The following is a 22,787-nucleotide window of genomic DNA, read 5'->3' as shown; positions in this document are numbered from 1 at the left end:
TAAAAGTAAAATGCAAGTAAATCCATTATACTGCCACACTGCGTATATGTTTGGGAGCCTATAAATTCATGGTACGCTATGGATTAGACAGTTTGGGTTAAGATTTGTTTTTAAAATGCTGTTTTGAAATCCGAAGGAGAAAGGTATTACGGTTGTAGGGTTGGTGCTTTGAAGAAGGGATACTCTAAAGCAGCTAGATGTGAAAGACAGCTTACACTAATACAGAGGAAGGAGTAGAAATCATCCTTTGAGAAATGTTCTAGAAAGTTTGAGGCTTAGTGCAGAGAAATGCTTTGCTGAAGAATTTCAATACTGTCACTTTGATTTATGTCAGGTTATAATTTTGGCCTTATTGTTACTTTTTTTAGAAATATTAATGTATAATAAATAACAAGAAAGGTAAAGCACAGTGTTGGAGCAAAATCTAAAGCTTTTAAATGATTTGATCGCAAGTAGTATATCTTCCATGTGTAAGGAAGAGATGTTAGATTTAGCAAGTTTTTTAAGGTAAAAAACTCGTGACCATACTCATGAGTGTTTTGTTGTTTTTGTTACCATATTATATTATTTAATCCTCACAGGTAGTTAGGGGAAATGAGAAGAACTTGAATGAACTTGAACTCAGTGGAAAAAAGGTCACAGGTCCCCCAGTCAGTAGAGAGAGGATTGGAATTGTCATTTTCATCAACTGTGTGATATCTAGACCATATTCCACCCCAGGTGTGTGGGCTGCTGCTTTTCTCAAGGACATCAAGTTTCAGTAGTTTCTCTTGGATTTTATAGTTCATTTTCTGGCTTTTATTAAATGCCACAGATCTGGATTTGTTTGCTTGTATTTTCATTGTTTTAAAGGGAGAGTGCCATTCCAGAAGTCAGTCTTCAGGTGTGTATTTTTAACTCTGTGTAACTTTAGGAGGAGAAACCAGGACTAAATTCTGTATTGGGGAGTTCCTGTCATGGCTCAGTGATAACGAACCCAGCTAGTATCCAAGAAGATACGGGTTCAATCCCTGGCTTCGCTCATTGGGTTAAGGATCTGGTGTTGCTGCGAGCTGTGATGTAGGTCACAGACATGGCTCAGATCCTGCATTGTTGTGGCTGTGGCGTAGGCTGGTAGCTACAGCTCTGATGTGACCCCCAGCCTGGAAACTTCCATATGCCGCAGGTGTGGCCCTAAAAAGAAAAAAGAGATCTCTTGCTATTGGTTGGGGAAGATGAGGGTGAGGTCTGTAAATGAAAGCAGCAAATAGTAGAAATATAAAGCAAAGGAGTTGGTCAATTCCTATACCCGTGAAGTAAAAATAAAGACAGGAACTGAGACAATAATCAGAATCAAAAAGGTAGGTTCTTATCCATTCTAACCATCAAATAAACCTATACCTACACCTTGTTTCCCCAAATCTCTACTTCATAGCATACTTCCTGCCCCAATCTCCTTCTATAGTCCATTAGAGTTTAAAGCTCATCATGAAATCCTAATCCCTTCCTAGGGGAATGGAAAGGAATTTAACAGTGCCTTTTTGTGTGCCAGGCAATGTTCTGTTACTTCATTTGATCTTCAGAATAATCTGAGAAGTAGATTCCATTAACTCCTTTTTGCATACAAGAAGTTGAACCTTAGTTAACTAACTTGCTTAAAGTGATAAAACTAGTATTGGCAATGCCAGAATTAAAATTCAGGTCTTTTGAGTCTAAAACTGGTTTCTCATTGTGCCATTCTACCTCTGAAGAGGTATTTTCAGTTCCAAGTTGGAACTCTAGGTACATTTTCCATAGAAACATTGTTGCACATGGTGGTTAAGTAAACTCTGTTGTAGTGAAGTATAACATAGCTATTTTTTATATTAGTTTGAGGATAGTGTTCCATTGTATACATATTGTGGATTAAATGATGTTTATGGGAAAAGCTGAGCATTTTACCACTATGCTTTTCTTGGAAAATGCCACACTGTGTTCAAACACAGACAGTAGAAACCCAATCAGTCATATATCCATAGTAACCTTCTGCTGATCTGGAAGTTATTTTGGATATCTCAACTGCATGAAACAAATGTGAAAGATTAATTTTGAAAAAGTTTGCTGATATATTATTAAATTAAAAAGTACATAACAGAGTGTAGTATACCTTCTGTATGTATAAAGTTTTTATTTAAAAGGCTTTATTCACACATACATACATACACACATAGACATATAGGCTTATAAACATCATAGAAGGAATCATAAGTAACTTAAAAGTGGTTACCTTTGCAGAGAAGGGTACTGGTGGAATAGAGGGTTTGCCCAAGATCAAAGAAGGCTTTTCTTTTCTCTCCTTTTCTTTTCTTTTCACTTTTCTATATTATTTCAATTTTTGTTTATAAACGTTTTACTTCTAGGTATGTTTATTATATTAACAGAGGTTACCAAGTTAAGAGCTCATGGACCTTTTTTGTTGTTGCCTTTTGTGCAAGATACCAGATGATAGCCTAAAAAAATATATCCGTCAGGATAGAAGAAGTCGCTCTTAGGTTTGACAAGTGGTATTAAACTCTTTGGTGGTGGTCTGGAGTTCCATCAGACACCTCGGTGTTGTGCGCTGGAAACCAGATAGGGATGCTAGCAGAACACACAACCCCATATGCCACCTCTATAGCACAGATCATTTTACTTTACATATTTATGTAAGATTTCATTTGGAAAAAAAAAAAAGTGAGCCATTGCCAAACCAAAAAAGGAAAGAAAGTAATTGCAAATTACCAACTGCACAATTTGGTGTGTGATAAGGAAGAAGATTAGAGTCAATGGCTCACTAATAATAATAAATATGATAAATGGCAGCCAAAAAGCACAGTAGCATGGGGCATATTTGTCATAGGAATATCTATATATATCCAAATAGCTCCTGAAAACTTTGCAGTACTAAAGCTTAGTAAAGTAATTGACTATCTTGGCAACCTTGAGTCAACATGACTTCTTATGCTTATTATGCTTAGTATACAATAGTGTGTTTGGGAAAGCAGGAAAGTGTGTTTGACACCAAAATATGTCGATTAAAATTAGAGTTTTGATGCTTAAGAAGGTATACTTCTTGGCCAGTTATTTTCCTTACTTGTAAATTGAAAAGGAGACAATAATTCAAATAAAGCTTTTGGGGAAAAAAAAGACTCAAATTTTAGTTGAATAATAAAAAGTTATTATACCACAGTTGCTTTGGACAATGAAATGTGAAACTGCTCAATAGCAACTGACTGCAGAGGCTATTCACTGTCATAAAATGACAAGTGCTCAGACAGATGATTAATTTCCCCCACCTGTCACCTGAAACTACTTATTTTTAAGAAAATTTATGAAAAGGAACCAAGACCAGGACTTAGACAAAGAAATAATAAGCATGTACTTACATTGTAAATAAAATTCAGACTACCTCAGAGGGGGAATATGGGGTTGAGTGTTCTACCCTGAAGGCAAGTAAGAACCCCTCAGTATCATAAATCTACATAAACTCCTCATTTCAGACCATTGACTTCTGCATTTGTAAAATGAGAAAACCTTGACACTTTTTAAGACATCTTAGGAAAAAAGACCAATGTTTGGAGAAGTAACCTGACATTAAAAACACAAGCATCTAATAAAATAAAATGATCAATTAGGCTCAATGGTGGCTGACCACCATTTATTGACTGTGAATATAAGTTAATAAGCATATAACTCTGAATTCCTACGTATGATTCATGCTACGTAGTATAAAATGCAATTCAGAATATGAGTCTAGTAATATAAGTGATATCGTTGCCGAATACATTTGCAAAGGTATATTATTAAGCACTATGTATCCAGTTCCATAAAAATCACAATAATGTATCTATCACTGACAATAGAGAATAAAAATGAATTAAACTTACACTTATGGTAACATGGAGAGAAGCCTCACTGCACATTTGATGATGAAATGAACCTGGTCATATAGAGAAGGGCTCAAAGATCTTGATTGGTGGAGCTGCAATGATGGGCAATAATATTGACCACTTGTTCCATCTCTAAAAGTGGAAACCTCATTCGTATTTCAAGGTCCAACTAAAAAAATAAGCCTTCATTCATATTATGACTTCTTTCTTGAAAACTCTGGTAGATACCCAAGATACCCACTTGGATGTTTTTGAGTACAGATTGCAGAAACGATGAGAAGCCCAGGGTGAGCCAAAGTCAGAGTTACCCACAGCAGTCCCCTTGATTAGTTCCAGCAGCAAATTCAAACCACAAAACAAACACCCTTTTCAGTTTTTGTACATAAAGGGCTTCTTCTAGAAAGTTCTTCACGTCTAATTCTGTCTGTACAAAACTGTGCAGAATGGTGTCATGGGCCATTCATACTGAAAAACAGTAAGCACACAACCAAACTATTAATTTCCTCATGTATAAATTGAAAATATATCTTCTTAAAAGAATCGTTAAAGAATTGAAGAAAAATTTATTGAATACAATGATAAATACACAGTTACTTTGTATACTAAAGTGCTAGACTTCGTTCAATGATAGCTTGTGGAGGGTAAGCTTGTGGGGGTAAGCTTGAATTGCCTTTAAAATTTTTCTTTACTGGAATACCTTACTTACCAGAATACCCTATTCCTCAATAATGTGGAATAAATAAGGCATTGCTGTGTATACCACCTATTGGTTAGTACTCTTTTGGTTATGACTAATAGAAACATGCCATGTTGTTGTTTTGTTTTTGTTTTTTGTTTTTTGTTTTTGTTTTTGTTTTTTGCATTTAGGCAAAAAGGATAACTTGTTATGAAGACACAAGGAAATTTTTGCAGAACCATGGACAGAGGATACATCTGTGCCTGAGGAATCAGTATCAGTTGTATCTGCTTGTCTTTTTGGAATGCCTTCAGTCTTGTCTTTACCATTTTAATGATAATTTAGTCTTCCCACGAAATAGTTTATATTCTGGAATTTCCTATTTCCCCCATACAGAACTATTCTTATTTTAGTCGCTGATTTTAGCAAAAGGTTAAGAACAAATTACATTGAATTTCAAATTTCAAATTACATTGAAGCAACTGCTTTTTTCTATTAAGTAGTTACATATCCTATACATGAATAGCCTCCCAGAATTGTTATTTGTTAAGACCTTACTAAACAAATAAGTCTCCAGTTAATGAAATTTCAGTTGGAATTATCTGTGGGCACCAGAAAGCCTCAAATGACAGTTTAAATTTAAAAAAAAGTTTATTTCTCTCCCTAAAAATGTTGACAGTCCATTTCAGTTTCAAATCTTAAAACTCTTGCCAAAAAATATTTATATGCCATATGCAAAAAATTTTCAAACCAAATCACCAATTAATCTGTAGCACAACACAGAAACAATTATTTGTATTGCTATTGAGTTTTAATACATAAACACAATGTATGTATTAATTGAGTTAATACATACTAAGTCATCTTTAAAATGTCAATGATCCAGTGCTGATACAGCAACCTTACAGAGTCATCAGGGACCCAGTCGCCTGTTTTGCTGACCCTCCATCCTCAGCATAGACTTCCCCCAAGATGGTTGCCAGAGTCACAGCTGATATGCTCCATTCCAGTCAATAAGAAGAAAGGAAAAAAAATAGCCATACCTACCTCTCACAAAGTAGACTTGAAAATGAATCTTTATTCTGGTCAATTGCATGACCCAGCTAAAATTAAAAGGTTCTATTACTAAGGAAGATGAGTGAAATGGATATTAGAGAACAGTTAGCAGGCTATGCCATAGGTAAAATGTGAGTTTTATAGTGGAGATGTAATGATCCCAAATCTTGGTGTCTCCTCTATGAGAAAACCTGAATAATAACTACTAAAACAGTCTTTTTTTTTTTGGTCTTTTTTGCTATTTCTTGGGCTGCTCCCATAGCATATGGAGATTCCCAGGCTAGGGGTCCAATCAGAGCTGTAGCCGCCAGCTGACACCAGAGCCACAGCAACGCGGGATCTGAGCCACGCCTGCGATGTACACCACAGCTCATGGCAACGCTGGATCCTTAACCCACTGAGCAAAGCTAGGGATCGAACCCGCAACCTCATGGTTCCTAGTCGGATTCATTAACCACTGAGCCACGACGGGAACTCCTAAAACAGTCATTTTTAAATAACCATTTGAAAACCAGACAATGCAAACTGTAAAGGAAAATCGTCAGAGTATTTTGCAACTGAGCATAAAGAAGTCTAGAAACAGTACAATTGAATAATAATAATAATTAAAAAAAAAAAACCACAAACAAAAACTCAAGCTATTGGAGTTTTTGCCATGGCTCAGTAGATTAGGAATCCGATTGCAGCATCTCAGATCACTGCAGAAGTGAGAGATTGATCCCTGGTTTGAGCAGTGGGTTAAAGGATCCAGCACTGCCACAGCTGCTACACAGATCAGAGCTGCGGCTGGGATTTAATCCCTGTCCCCAAACAGTAATAAAACAAATCCATATATTTGAAAATTAACATATATACTTTCAAATAATCTGTATGTTAAAGAAGAAATGATAAACTATAAATTCAATGAAATTTTTGGTTTTACTACTTGACGTATTGATGAGAAAGATATTTATAATCAAATTGAACTCCTGTAGTCATTTCTATGATAGATTTGTGTTTACTTAAACTTCTGGCTTGGCACTGTTTTTTAATATTAGTCCCAACTTGAAAGGCTTGAAGAACAAGCCTGACATGTTTGAACTTGGAGAAGAGTCTCAAAAACAGTCACAGTACAATTGAGTTAATGGAGCAACTAGAAATCATAAAATGGCTTAATATTCCTTTTACTGTCTATTTCCATGCTTTCAAGCAAGAGTTTAGGGCATATTTTCAATGGTAATAGATATTCTTTACCAGCTTATGTTCAGAAGGCCAGACTACTGTGCGATATGTAAACTCTTTAATACCTGGATTAAGAGTTGTAATCTAAGGATTGTAATATACACTGTATATTGTCTTCATTAGAGCCATTATCATTAAGGGTGTGTGAGCGTTTTCTTTGCAAACTTGAATTTAGTTAGATCATTACAGTAGGTCTTGAGTTAGTAACCCAGGAATCTTTTGTATCCTTTAAAAAAAAAAAAAAGCTAATAGTGTTCAGTATAATGCTGCAGAAAGAAGATGTTAAAGTTAGATAAACCCTTCTAATAATGGTCTTATTAAGAAGCAGAACCAATAATTGAAAGTACATTGTGAATAAATTAGTATTGCTTTGCAAATATAAACTTACAAAGTACTTGATACTTTAATAAGTTTATAGTATTACTTTAGAGTAAAATGTATTTCTGTGCTAGTACTAAATTCCACAATTTGGGGCCATTGCCCTGCCCAAAATGCTTCCTGAAGCTCAAGAAATAATTGTTTATCTGTATTACATCATAATTTAGCATTCCATCTCCATTGCCTTATCCCACTGCCTCCTCCCTTGTCATCAGCTTCTGCTGTTCACTGTGACTCTTGGTACCAGTGACCTCCCTTCATAGATCTTGTCTCCAAGATTATAAAACAGAACCACTGCTTGCTATGTTGGTTTCCAGGTTGAACCCTGAATGTCCTTAGTTCCTATTTGGTAAATGAAAGGTGTGATAAGTTTCAGTAGAATGAAACCTTTGAAGACAGTGTGTGAAAAATAGAGAGTAAAGAACCTAAAGACAGGGATATGTACATATATATGAAACTTTTACAGTAGTCCAGACCAGAAATGATGGGAGTCTGAGCCATTGAGCATTGCAGTGAATATGGAATGAAAGGTTAAATAAAACTAAAGTTAAAACAGGCAAGGCTAAAGAACAGGGCCTGAGGGAAAAGGGAAGAATAAAAATCAAGGATGATTCAGCAGTTTCTAGCTTGGGCAATTGGTTGGATTTCTCATTTCACTCATTCAGAACATATTTATTGAGTACTAAACTGTACACTTGAAGATGGTTTAGCTGGTAAATTTAATGTTGTTTGGGGTTTTTTAAACCATAATTAAAAATTATGTTTATTGAGCACTACTGTGCCAGGCATCATGTTATATACTGGGTATAACATATGTGGTTTCTGACTTGCAGAGTTACTACAAAGTGAACCCACAGATATATGCATAAAAATCATGGTAAATGCTTTGGAGGAAAAGAATAGGGTACTCAAGAGAGAGAATGATAGGAGACCCATTAAGGGATAATGAGGAGACAACAGTAGGAAGAATAGAGGAGAAGGATTCCAGGCAGCATGTATGAAGGCTCCAAAGCAAGAAATAACTTATCACATTGAAAGAACTGAAAAGAAGGCCAATGTAAGTGAAATGTAGTGAGCAAGGAGTGGGCGATATTATACAAGTTTGGAGTGGTAGCTGCTGCCCAGGTCATGAAGGAGCTCATGGACCATAGTAACGATGTGAGCATTAAACCCATGTATGATGGAAGGTCACTGAAGTTAGAGTGTGTGCATGTTATGTGTGTACTGAGAAAAGGACAACATGATTTGTAACCTCATATTATGCCTTAGGTTTTATTTTAAGGAATGAACTGTCTCTGCCTTTATCCAAGGATGTACTCATCAGCATGTTTGTTAGGCCCATGCCCCTGGTCTGCTCAAGAGTTTTGATCCAGATTTTATCCCTCTCCTTCCTGCATCAGCTTCTTCCTCAGTACCTCATCACTTCAATTAGTTCACAAATAAAGTATGATATAGCCCATCTTAAAAAAAAAAAAAAAAACAACCAAAAAAAAAAATTTCTAGACCTCACATGTCCCTTCAGCTACTTCCCAATTTCTGTCTTCCACTAAAAAGTTTTCTATGCTCATGATCTCTAGTTCTTTCAGTCCACTCCAGTCAGGCTTTTCTTCCTGCCTCTAACCTTTGAAACCTCCCTGGTTAAGGTCATCTCCATCTTGCCAAATTTGGTGGTCAATTTTAGTTCTTATCTGAAGGATCCCTTCTGCAGCATTTAATATAGCTGACTACTCCTTTTAAGAAATCTTAGTAGAATTGGTTTAGCCAGGTAATGTATTAACATGTTTCAAAAATCAAAATAACGTAAAAAGATGCCCTTCAGAAAGTCTCAATACCACGCTTGTCCCTGTTCACCATATTAGACTCCTCTCCACTCCAGTTTCCTAAAGATAACTAGTTTTATTCATTTTCACATTTTCTTCCAGTGGTTTTTACACCAATACAAATGAATCCAAATATTTTTCTCTTATTCCTTTCCTTTCTTGCCCCATCCTATAAACTTGGTCTTGCTCCTTCCTTTTGTTCTTTTAACTTAACAGTATATCCTAGAAATCTTCTTGTTTTAGTATGTGTAGAGCTTCCTCATTCTTTTTTACACCTCCATTCCAGTATATGAATGTACCATAATTTATTTAGTCATTTACCCATAGATGGTGTTTCCAGTATTTTTTTTTTTTTTTTTTTTTTTTTTTGGTGGGGGCGGGTAGGCGCACTTGTGGCATATGGAAGTACTCAGGCTAGGGGTTGAATCGGAACTATAGCTGCCAGCCTACGCCACAGCCACAGCAACGTGGGATCCAAGCTGCATCTGCAACCTACACCACTAGCTCAAGGCAACACCAGATTCCCAACCCACCGAGCAAGGCTAGGGATGGAACCTGCATCCTCATGGATACCAGTTGGATTCATTTTCGCTGCACCACAATGGGAACTCCTGTTTCCTGTCCTGCAAGCAATGCTGCAATGAATGACCTTGTATACAGATTATTTCATATATATTAGATAAATGTCCTGAAGAAAGTCAAAGGGTTAATGCTTTTGTGATTTTGATAGTCACTGTCAAAAGACCTTCCAAAAATGGATGTACCATTTTGCAATCAAATCTGATTCTGTGATTTAAAATACCATCTATATAGTAATATATTCCAAATTTGTCTGTAGTTCCAACTCTCCCCAGTCTGTGTCTGCTCAACATCTCTCTTTGTGCAAAATAATTCTTAATTGTCCTTCCAAACTTGCTATTCCCCTGACTTTCTCCATCTTTCAGTAAATGGCACTGTCATTCACCCAGCTGCTCAGGCAGAAAACCTAGGAGCCATCTTTTCTCCTTCATTTCCCACACACTGTCTGTCTATCAAATGGAACTTTATATGGTGATGGAAATGTTATAGATCCATGCCAATATTATAGCCACTGGCCACATGTGTACTTAAAAATGTGGTTAGTGTGACTGATAAACTGAATTTTTATTTTACTTAATTTTGATTAATTTTGATACCATATGTGACTAGTGGCTACCATTTTGGACATTACAGACTTTTTTAAAAATGATTTTTATTTTTTCCATTTTTTTTTTGACACTACAGTCTCTTTATTCCATCATAAGTCTTGGACGTTCTTTAAAATGTAGTCTTAATCTGGTCATGTCTCACCACCTCCCCAACTCCACTGTGGTATACACCACCATACATTCTCTCCTGGACTACTTCAGTAGCTTCCCAGTTCTCTCTCTGCTGCTACTTAGGTATTCTATCCAAAGTCTATTTTCTACACAGTAGAAATCTTTTAAAATTATTATTATTTGATATATGATTCATGAAAAAGAATATGTGAAATATGTAAGTTATGGATCATAACAAGAAAGTAAACACCATCTAAAGTTCTAAAATGTGAACAATAATGTCAAATCTACCTGCAGTGTGTTAATCCTATCCCTCTGCCTGTGTGTGCCCGGGATCTACCATTCTTATATATGACAAACCCCTAAACAATATGTTTATTTCAGGCTTTAGGAAGTGGTGCTATCCTGTACACCTGAAAAATGTTATTTAATTTTGTTTTCAACCTTTACACTAGTGCATCCTTTAGGTACACTTCTCTGTTTACTTAGTATTATGTTTCAATTTATCCATGTCATTGTATAAGCTATAATTTATTTATTTTACTACTGTATAATATTCCATTGCATGGAGTTTTCCATAATTTTTCCATTCTTCTGATGATAGAGATAAGAATTTTCCCCCACATTTCTGCTTTTAGTAATGATGCTGCTGTGAATATATTTTATATCTCTTAATATGCAGTTATAAGGGTTTTCTTAGGGTCATGGTTCTCAACTTTAGCTGGGAAACTTTTAATATTATCAACACTTGGAGTTTATACCAAGCCAGTAAATTAGATTCTCTAGAAGTGGAATTGGATTTCAGTTCTGTTTTGTTGTGTTAATTATCCAGCTAATCTTAATGTTTAGCCAGAATTGATTTCTCGGTTATAGGAGTATATTTAAAAAAAAATTTACTTATTTACTTACTTTTTTACTGTGAAAGATAACATATACACAGAGATACTTTCAAAAAAAATATTTTTTTGCCCTTGTCTTTTATAAGAGCTCACTGTTCATGCTTCAGGTTTTCCTTTATGTGAAAAAAAAAAAATTGTGCCCAGCAATTCAATAAAAACTTGTATTTTATGAAGGATCCAGTTGTTATGAAGTGTAAAGGTCTCCAGACTATCTTTTGCAACTGGAAGTCTCACTGGAAAGACTTTAAAATCATTAATCATTTTATGTCACTACCTCATTCAAAACCCACCATTGGCCTCCCATTGCAGAATCAAATCACCACAGCCTACAAGTACTGTGATGATCTGGTCTTTGCTTTCTTTCCAACTTATTTCCTTACACTTACTTTTTTATTCCTTTTTGTTTTTTTGTTTTTTTTTTAATGGCTGCACCTGCAACATATGGAAGTTGCCAGGCTAGGGGTTAAATCAGAGCTGTAGCCACCGGCCATAGCAGTGCCAGATCTGAGCTGCATCTGCGACCTATACCACAGCTCATGTCAACGCCAGATCCTTAACCCACTGAGTGAGGCCAGGGATTGAACCTGGATCCTCATGGATACCAGTCGGGTTTGTTATCACTGAGCCACGGTGAGAACTCACTACTTTTTATTTTATTAGAGCTCTGCTGGTCTTCTCATCATCAAGTATGCCCAGTTACTTCTAGCCTCAGGACATTTACATTTGTTTTTCACTCCATCTGAAATATCTCTTCTCAATGTCATTTCTTTAAAGAAGTCTTCTCTGAATATCCCATATAAACCATCCCCCCTTTTCTCAATCACTATCGTCTATATAGACACTTTTTTTTATCATCTTTTTTCCCCACTGCTGTGTGAGCTCCAAAATTAGGACTTTTTCATTTCTGTGTCCTTAAAGCCTAGTATGGGTGTTTGACATATAGTAAGTGCTCAATAAATATGTTTTGAACGGATGGGCAGATGGATGGATGGACAGATGGAAGGAGGTGGGGAGAGGGAGGAAAGAAGGAAGAAAGGAAGGTGTTAGGAAGGGATGTAGGAAAGTAGGAAGGAAGGAAAACATCCTGGCCCTGCCTTTAGAAGAGAAAGAGAGTACAGGAAGAATAAGTTTGTCTTTTAAGAAAAGAAATTCAATTTTAGACAGTTTTAGCTTTTTCTATTCTTTCTTTTTCACTTTTCTACCTGAATCATGCATAAATTAACAGTAAAATTGGTCTTGCCTTTTCAAGGGATTAGCATAGTGAACTGTTTTGTGAAATAGGGCAATTAAAATGAAACTGATGTAGGAAACAAAAATTCAGACGTAAGAGAATGACCCTTCAACTTCCTTCAAGGATGTCTGAGCTCAAGATGATCAGGAGGTATTGGCCTGTTGAGGGGAATGAGGGGAAAACTCATTAATTGTGAACTTGACAGAGAATATATTTCAGTCAGGAATTCAGGAGCTGAGGGGTCTGCCCTGTATCTGGATGACATTGAGAGCAAGGGCATGGGGGACTGAGCCTTAGGGCTGGGACTGGGATATCTTCCCTGGAGCATCTCATGTGGAGAAAGTAAAGCTGACTTCAGTAGTCTCTTAAGATTCATGCTATATTTTAATAGAGAAATAGTCAACATAGTCATTTTATCATTTTCTAGTATCTCTTTCCTGCCAGTCCCCTTGTTGAGAGTAAGGAACATTTCCCTCCAGATTCACTATGTGCGGTCTCTCACTCAGGCAGGATATGAAAGCACACACCCTTGCTAGAAGTTTCTGGGTGTGGATTTGGAGACTGGGTCTGAATTATATGACAGCAGGTAACATTGGACTTGGAGAAAGAACACTTGCCACTTGTTCTATAATATTTTATATTCATACATACTGGAGTTCCATGCTGAGACCATTTGGAAGAATCTCAGAGATGATGGTTTTGGTCCCCAACTGCTAGGATCATGAGAGTTCTTAAGAAAATTATGGAATTAAAAGTTTGAGAGTCTTTAACATAGAACTTTTTACCTTAGTTTATTTGAGTTTATTTCCACATAAACTAAACATTGCTTCAAAGAAATATAACTACTGATCTGTTGATAGGGTTCTCTTTGCATAATACAATTCCTTACATTATATAATGGTTTATTAGTCTTCAAAACATTCAAATGTTCATGATTTATTTTATTCTCTATATAAAAATCATGAAATAGAATGGTTGCTGTTTTCCTTATTTAAAAAATAATGAAACGGAGGCAAAGATTAGGTCATTCATTATATCATACACTTTACAGTATAAATGTACCACATTTCAGGCAAATATGAATTTGTAAACAGATTTACTGAGTTATTATATGCTAAAAAGAGTATTTTACTTATAAAAATAGAATTCAGAAAGCCTCCTTTAAATAGTAAACTTTGCTAGTACATTAAGTATTCTATAGAGTATTAACTACTAGACCCAAAAGCCTGAAAAGCAGAGAAATCAGGTCTGATAAGTCATTACGATATAAGTAAAATCGAAAATGGAGGCTAAATGTTTAGCCTAAAATTTCATCATTGAGAAAATATAATTAAACAAACAAACAAAACTGCCTTACTCATGAACTTTTTTTATTTTAAGGGAGTATCTTATTTAAAATGGGAAAGTTTTGGAGTTCTTTTGTGGCACAGCGGGTTAAGGCGCCAGTGTTGTCACTGCAGTGGCACAGGTTTGATCCCTGGACCAGGAACATCCATATGCTGTAGATGCAGCAAAAAATAATAATAATACTAATAAAATAAAAATAAATAAAATGAGAAAGTTTTTGTCTTTTAATTTTACATCCTTTGAAATTTGTCTAGAGTTTTGTCTATCACAATTTGAAAAACTATTGTAAAATGTGTCAACAAATTATGTTATTTAGTTTGTATTTATATTCATACATTTTACTGTCAACACAAAACTATGCATTAAAATATTTTCTTGGAAGATATATCTTCTGTTTTAGATTATTTTGTATTAAGAAATGGTGACAGCTGTTTGAGTTTATATGATAAGTAGCTAAGTAATTTTTTTAAATCCCGTATTCAGTTTTGCCCTAAACTGAAAAATCTCATCCTAAGGCCAATAACAGAGTGCATCGTAGACAAGATTTCTTTTCCTTAATTAAGCCATAGAAATGACAGTAGACTTTTCCTTGATTACTTGAAACTAATTGAGCTTAGTTCTTCTCAGGTTGGCAGGCATCTTTTTTAACTTAGACATAAGCTTGTGTGAGTAAGTGTTCTCATATTTTAGTCATGGTGAGTTATGAGCATATTAAAAATAATTATCTTCACCCCATAAATCTTTCTTTAGTCAAGTTTATTTTAGTGATTACTTTAATCTTCCTGTTAATGTCTCCTAGTTCTGGTCAGATATATATGGATGGCAATAAATTACAGATTTGAGCTATATTTAGCATAGAGGAAAAAGGCCAGTGGCATGATGTATTACAGCTGCAGTTCGTAATCATTGTCTATTAAAAAGAGTTTTGAGGCACAACCAAACCCATCTATTTTGCCTCTTATTGGCATTGGGTACTCATTTTTTAAGTTGAATACAATAATGTAGTTTTATTAGCAAACTTTGAGAGTAGAGATAACATTAGAGATACCATTCTAATGGAGGTATCAAAGTGCTGAGTTTGCCAAACACTAACGGTGATAATAGGGTTAAAGTGGATCCTCTGAGTTGATTCATGCTTCTGAAGGTAGGCATGATTAGTAATACAGACAGTCAACAACACTTGGTTTAGAAAAAAGCAGCAGCAGTATACTACCAAAAATCAAGATTATTATATGTTCTGATGTTTAGCAAATATGGTAGTAATACATATAATACAGTTCTAGATTGGAAGCTTCAAGATTGGAGGTCTGCATGAAATACATCAAATACTTCTGAGACAGTGTGAACATGTTAGTTACATGTTTCACAGCAGCACTTTTTCAGCCATGTTCAACAGTATGCTTTGCCATCACTCCTCCATTTGTTGAATTCAGGATGACCTTTGCATGAATAAAGTCAAATAGGATTAAGGCAGGAATTTTCAACAATGGAAAAGAGCAACAGATGTAGCCGACTTTGAACGTGGAAGGATTGTTGATGCACTGTTTCTTAAAGGGAGTGTCTTCAGTGAGGGAAAAAAGGGAAAGGGAAAAGAAAAACTAAGTTTACAAAATATCAAAAATATAGAAGAGTAAAAATAGATAAAAAATAACCTCTATAGGTCTTTTGTAATTATGTTGAAATTATCTTGAAGTTTTAAATTGCTGTCCTTTATAAACAAATGTTTAACTTTTTTCCTATTTGTATTACCAAGATGCAGTTAAAAAAAATACATAATACACTTTCAAAAACATGGGTGGAAAATGGATATGGTTAAGAAAATCAGAATTACTACCAAATGATACTTGTGACGGTTACTTCACAAATCATATAGATTCTCTTTTCAGATGATTTAATATAAAATAAAATCTAGATCTTGCTATCTGCTATATACTAAATGTACATCCTGGAAGAACTGACTGTTTTAACATTAGTGTCCTCTAGTTCACTAAGTGAGCAATTTTAGTTTGTAGTAATGAGTAATCTTGGAGCTGTAAAGAGGTACAAAATGAATAAAAAAGAATTTAAAACAAAGAGCTAATTTATGCATCAACTGTTGATAACTAAAAATTCTTTAGAGGCCTTAGTGGTAAAGTTTATGAGGAAAATAAACATGAAATAGCTGTATCTGTTTGGCTTATTAAAGTTACATGCTAAGTCTTAATACTGTATGTAAAATAGCTAAACTGCTGAAGCTTAATGTAGCATTCTTAGAATAAATTTCTATCAGCATGCATCTATAGAGTAGTTAACTCTTATAATTCCTATAGTACTAGTTTAAAAATATGTTAAAGAATGAATGCAGGTAAGAGGATAGTGATGGATATATTAATAAATGGTTAAAGTAAGTGATTAAACAAAAAAACCCATTAAATTTAAAAGATATATGTATTCCTTATATTTGATAAGAAAATAAAGCAAAATAAAATGTTAGAGTGGCGATGGCAGGATGATATTTTAAATAAATGGTCATGAAAAGTTTTTCTGTGATGGTGGTGTTTGAATAGATTCCTAAATGATATCAAGGAGTGAGATATATAAAGTTGAGAGGGAAAGAGCTTCTCTGGCAGAGGAAACAGCGAGTGTAAAGGCCTTAGGGTGTAAATTTAAATTGGGGGGGGCCATATACGACCTCTCTGAGAAGTAACATTTTTGTTGAGACCTGAAAGATGGGTGTGAGTTAGGTGGATAGTGAAGGAGAGGAGAGGAGGTAGTTTATGGGAACAGCCATGGCCATTGTATTAGAGGAGTTTGACATATTAGAGAAGCTGATGGGCAAGTATGGCTAGAGCAGAATAAGTAAGGGAGAGGAACAGTGCAAGATGAAGCTAGAACTAGAGAGGGATTACACCATGCCAACCCTTTGAAGGCCATGTTTTCCCAAAGAACATGAGAATCTATTTAAGTTTTAAACAGGGAAATGATATGATCATATATATATGCTTAATCCACTCTCCCTTTTGAGAGTAAACAGTTGAACCAGACAGGGATAGAAGTAGGAGGGAAGAGAATTAGCAGCAGTCTGGGCAAAAGGGAATGGTTGTTGAGACTGAAATGGTGACAATAGAAATGGAAAGAAGTAGATGAATACAGATATATTTAATTCAAAAGATTTTGTTTTAAGTGTTGTGTATGCAGTATCTCCATCTAACCCAAGATTTCAAGTTTTCTCCTGTGATTTTATTAGAAGTTTTTTAGTTTTATGTGGTAAAAGGTATAGATTGAAGGGGTTTTTTTTGTCTTTATTTTGTTATTGTTGCTGTCTTTCTTAGCATGTAGATATCCATTCATGCCAGCACTTTGATGAAAAGGTTATCCTTTCTCTGAGTTGCCTTTTCACTTTTGTTGCAAATTAATTGACTGTATATGTTTGGGTCACTTTTCTGCACTGTGTCTAGTCTCATGATGTATTTGTCTACCCTTATGCAATACTACACTTTGTTGATTACTATCACTTTTCCCTAAGTTGTAAAGTCAGGAAGTGTTAATTCCACAAAGTTTTTTTTCAATTTCAAAGCTGTGCTGGCTATTCTAGGTCCTTTGCATTTCCCTATATGCAAACTTCCAAATCACTTTGTCCGTTGCTGATTGGAATTGCATTGAGTCTATAGTTCAGTTTGGGGAGAAGTGATATTTTATCAATATTGAGTCCTTCAATCCGTGAAAATATCTTACCTATTTATTTAGGTCTTTAATTTCTCCCAGCAATGTTTTACAGTTCTCAGTGTACAAATATTCCACATTCTTAGTCCAGTTTATGCCACTGTATTTCCTTTTTTAAAATTGTTGCTAATGGTAATTTTTTAATTAAGCTTTTTATTTTGTATTAATTATAGAGTCACATGCAGTTTTAAGAAATAATACAGAAAGGATCCCATATATACTTTATCTAATTACGCACAATAGGAATATCTTGCAGAGCTGTATAGTATATATCACAACCAGGAGATTAATACAGTCCAGATAGAAAACATTTCCATCACTACAAAGATACCTGGAATTTCCCTTTTATAGCCAAAACAGCTAGTGTTCTCTTTTTTCATAATTTTGTCATTTTAAGGGTATTTTATTTTGTAAATGCACTTATACAGTATGTAATATTTTGGAACTGGCTTTTTTCACTGATGATAATTCTCTGGAGATTCATCCAAGTTGTTGCATGTGTTGGTACTTCTCTATGGTATGAATATACCACTGTTTAAACCCTCACCTGGTTAAAGACATGTGATTGTTTCCAGTTTTTTGCTATCGGGACTAAAGCTGCAGTTAACATTCCCGTACAAGTTTGTGTAAGTTTTCATTTATCTGGCATAAGTGCCAAGGAGTGCAACTGTTGGTTATGTGGTAATTGCGTGTTTAGTGTTTGAGAGACTGCCACATTATTTTCTTAGAGTTGCTTCAGTTTTTTATAGTCCCACTAGCAATATATGATTGATGCAGTTTCTCCATATCTTCCCCAACATTTGATGGTGTCATTATTTTTTTATTTTAGCCATTCTGGCTGATGTGTGGGGATATGTCAGTTTGGCTTTAGTTTGTAGTTTTCTAAAGACTAATAATGTTGATCATCTGTTCATTAGTTTATGTGACATCTGTATGTTATATCTGTATGTTAAAATGTCTATTAATGTATTTTGCCCATTTTTCTGATTGGAGTGTTTGATTTTTTTACTGTTGTGCTTTGAGAATTAGGTACTAGTCTGTTACAAGCTGAATTGTGTTTCCCTATAATTCATAAATTGAAGTCCTAACCCCCAGTACCTCAAGATGGGACTGTATTTGGAGATAGAGCCTTAAAAATGTTATTAAGGGAGTTCCCTTCGTGGCGCAATGGTTAACGAATCCAGCAAGAAACCATGAGGTTGTGGGTTTGATCCCTAGCCTTGCTCAGTGGGTTAAGGATCTGGCATTGCCGTGAGCTATGGTGTAGGTTGCAGACGCAGCTCAGATCCCGCATTGCTGTGGCTCTGGCATAGGCCGGTGGCTATAGCTCCAATTAGACCCCTAGCCTAGAACCTCCATATGCCACGGGAGTGGCCCTAGAAAAGGCAAAAAGACCAAAAAAAAAAAAGTTATTAAGGTTGGAGTCCCCGTCATGGCGCAGCGGAAGTGAATTTGACCAGGAACCATGAAGTTGTGGGTACGACTTCTAGCCACGCTCAGTGGGTTAAGGTTCTGGTATTGCCGTGACCTGTGGTGTAAGTTGCAAAAGTGGCTTGGATCCTGCATTGCTGTGGCTGTGGTGTAGGGTGGCAGCTGCAGCTCCAATTAGATCCCTAGCCTGGGAACCTCCATATGCTGCGGGTACGGCCCTAAAAAGAAAAAAAAAAAAAAAAAAAAAAGTTTTTAAGGTTAAATAAGGTCATACGAGTAAGCCTTAATCTAATTTGACTGGTGTCCTTTTTAAAAAAATTTAGACACACAAAAAGAAACTATACCATGTGCACACAGAGCGGAAATACCATGAGGACACAGCACGATGGTGGCCGTCCCCAAGCTAAAGAGAGAGGCCTCAGGAGAAGTTAAACTGCCAACTTTTTGATCTTTGACTTCTAGCCTTCAGAATTGTGAGAAAATAAATGTCTGTTGATTAAGTCACCCATTCTGTGCTATTTTGTTATGGTAGCCCCTGCAACATACCATATACTGCATACCATAGTCTAGATGGCTTATGAACAACAGAAATTTATTTCTCACAGTTCTGAGGCCAAAAGTCTGAAATCAGGGTGCCAGCATGATCAAGTATAGTTTCTCTTTTTTGATTGGGTTGCCTTTTATTTCTTTTCCTTGCCTAACTGCAGTGGTTAGGTCTTCTAGTACTATATTGAATACCCATGGTGAGAGTGGGCCATCTCCTAGAATGAGATCTGAAGTATTTCTTCCTCTGAAATTTTTTGGAATGGTTTGAGAAAGAGAGGCATTAACTCTTCTCTAAATGTTTGGTAGAACTCACCTGTGAAGACATCTGGTCCTGGACTTCTGTTTGTTGGGAGTTTTTAAATTACTGATTCAATTTCATTATTAGTAATTATTCTGTTCATATTTTCTTTCTTCCTGGTTCAGTCTTGGTAGCATGTCTTTCTACGAATTTGTCCATTTCTTCTGGTTTGTCAACTTTATTGGTATGTAGTTGTTCATAGAAGTCTCTTATAATCCTTTGTATTTCTGTGGTGTTAGCTTTAACTGCCCCTTTTTCATTTCTATTTTCTAACTTGATAAGCTTGTATCACTATGAAAATTTCTCTTAGAAATGCTTTCGCTTGGTTATTTATTTTTTAAATAATATGATGTTTGGGATCCTTTCATTCCTAAAGGATATTTTTCTTGGTATAGAATTCTTGGTTGGCTGTTCTTTGTTATAGCCCTTGACAAATGCTGTACCGCTTCCTACTGGCCAACACGGCTTCTGATAAGAAATCTACTGCCGTCTGAATTGTTTTCTCCTTATAGGTTGCATACTCTGGCCACTTTCAAGAATTTTGGTCTTTAGTTTTCAGAATTTTAACTATGATGTCTTAGCAAGGATTTCTTTGGATGTATCCTATTTGGTATTCGCTTAGTTTTTTGAACATATAGGTTTATGTCTTGCCAAATGGAGAGTTTTCAGCAATTATTTCCTCAAATACTTCTGCCCTCTTTCTTATTTCCCTCTCTGACTCCAAAGTCAGATGTTGGATCTTTTCTTAAAGGCTCATAGTTTCCTTAGAATCTACATTTTCAAATTGTATTTTCCTCTCTGTTGTTCATTGGTAATTTGTATTTTATCTTCAAGCTCACTGACGTTTTCTACTGTTCTCTGTATTCTGTTGACTCATCCACTGGTATTTCTATTTTGAGTACTGTAATTTTTTAGTTTTAAATTTTCCATTTGTTTTTTTTATGCCTTCTGTTTCTTTCCTGAAACCTGTTTTTTCATTTATTTCAAAACATATTTGTAAATGTTCATTGAAGTAGTTTTATGATGACTGCTTTAAAATCTTTGTCAAGTAATTCCTATATCCTTATCATTTCAGTTTAATATCTATTAATTGTCTTTTTCCTTCCAGGTTAAGATTTTCCTGATTCTTATTATGATTTTCTATTGATGAAAATAGAATCTATTGAAACTTGGACTTTTTTTAATATTATGTTCTGAGACTTTGGATGCTGTCTAAATCTTCTGTTTTCATTGTTTTGGGGTGTGTGCAGGGAACACAACTCCATCAAGGAAATAGGAGGTGTTAACTGCCGTATTCCTAAGTGGATTTAGAAGTCCAGGTTCCTCACTTGGTATCCATTGACACCCCAGGAGGGGGCATTCCTCATAAATGGGCAAGTGTAGGAGTTCCTGCTTCCTACTGGGCCATCACTGATACCTCCTTAGTTAGGAGAGGTGGGAATACCTCAGTACTGCTCCCTGTGTTCTATCCACTGACACCATAAGGACAGGTTGGTCTGGTTACCACTGTGTGGTGGTAAAAGTACTGGCTTTCCACCTGGATTCATCTGATACCACTCTAAGAAGGAGGAGAAGGAGTACCTTGCTGTTACCCAGTGAAGGTTGAAGTCCAGGCTTCCCAGGTTGTCTCCATCGACAGTGTGGTGGGTTCTAATTACCAGCTGGCAAGAGTGGATGTCTAGGCTCCCTACTCTGTCTTTGCTTGTGTGGGTAGGAGTAGGACCATAATTACTTCCGTGGCATTTGTCTGGAGTTCATGGTTATTGTCTGAACATTTTCTGTCTTGCTAGGCTGCGCTTTTCATGGTTCTCTAGATAGACAGAGGAGGCATTTGTTGAGGTTTTATCTGTGCTAATTGGCCATTTTGCTTTGCTAGCTTCTTTGTTTCAAATCTAGGATATAGAAAGCAAAAAGAAAGACAAGGAACTCATTGTGTTGTTTCTTGGGTTCTGAAGTCCCCAGTTAGTTTCCCCTCTCTCCATGTTTTAGTTTATTTGTTTGACATAATATCCAGTTTTCAGTTTCTCCTTAAGGACAGGAATAAGGAAAAGTACATCTACTGTACCTTCCTTGGTGAGAAAGTCAGTAATTTTTAAAATTTCCAACTACTTGCTGTTAAAGTATATGGACATGCAGTTGATTTATGTTGATGTTTTCTCCTGCAATCCTTACTAAACTTTCTTGTTAGTTACAGTAGCATTTTTGTAGTTTCCATAGGATTTTATACATACTTGATTTACAAATAAATCTCCTTTCCAGTAAGAATGACTTAATTTTCTTGCATTGACTAGAACCTTTTATGCAATGTTTAATAGAAGTATAAGAATGAAATTCCTTGTCTTGTTTCTATTTTAGTGGGGGAAAATCATTTTTCACTATTAAATATAATAGATTTTCTACAGATGTCCTTTATCAGAATGAGGAGCTTCCCTGCTATTTCTAATTTGCTAAGAATTTTCATGAAGAATAGATGTGAAATTTTGTCAAACACTTTCTCTGCATCTACAGAGATGATCATTTGCTGTTTTTCTGTTTTAAATCTTTAATACCATGAATTACATTGATTTTCAATTGTGTTAAAAGATAATTTTTAACTCAAGTTGTATACATTAACTATGTACAGCTTTTATATGTGAATTGTATCTAAATAAAGTGGTTTTAAAAAGATGATTTTCATAAAAGGTAAAATCATGACTCATACAAATATAGTATGAACATATGTCCTAATCTTTTAAAACTCATTTTAAAGTGAGGGACCAGAAAGACATAATTTTGTAAAATGAGAATGCCAGGAACTGACATATTTATAGATCAGGAATACTAAAATGAATTTATAGATTAATGCAGCAAAACTTTTTTGTTGGAAGGATTCACCAGATTGACTTTATTTGTAAGTATATAGATAAAAATTAATTGTATGGCCGTTGATTTCCTACAAGTTAACTTTTTTAAATTAAATTTTATTGTATAGTTGATTTACAGTGTTTTTCTTTTTCA

At 35.3% G+C, this 22,787-nt stretch overlaps 1 protein-coding gene across 18 annotated transcripts in view; it reads left to right on the top strand.

The window, feature by feature from the left end:
• The window catches only part of EHBP1 (EH domain binding protein 1), a 350,789-nt gene that overhangs the window by 185,497 nt on the left and 142,505 nt on the right, over positions 1 to 22,787 (top strand). The window lies entirely within an intron of this gene.

Source organism: Sus scrofa, chromosome 3, assembly GCF_054392235.1.
Source record: "Sus scrofa isolate SSC_HxYL_T2T_F1_AM1 chromosome 3, Sscrofa_HxYL_maternal_Yorkshire_Landrace_v2.0, whole genome shotgun sequence".
NCBI lineage: Eukaryota > Metazoa > Chordata > Mammalia > Artiodactyla > Suidae > Sus > Sus scrofa.
Note: the sequence above shows the minus strand (reverse complement) of the source record. Positions and strands in the feature narration are given on the sequence as shown.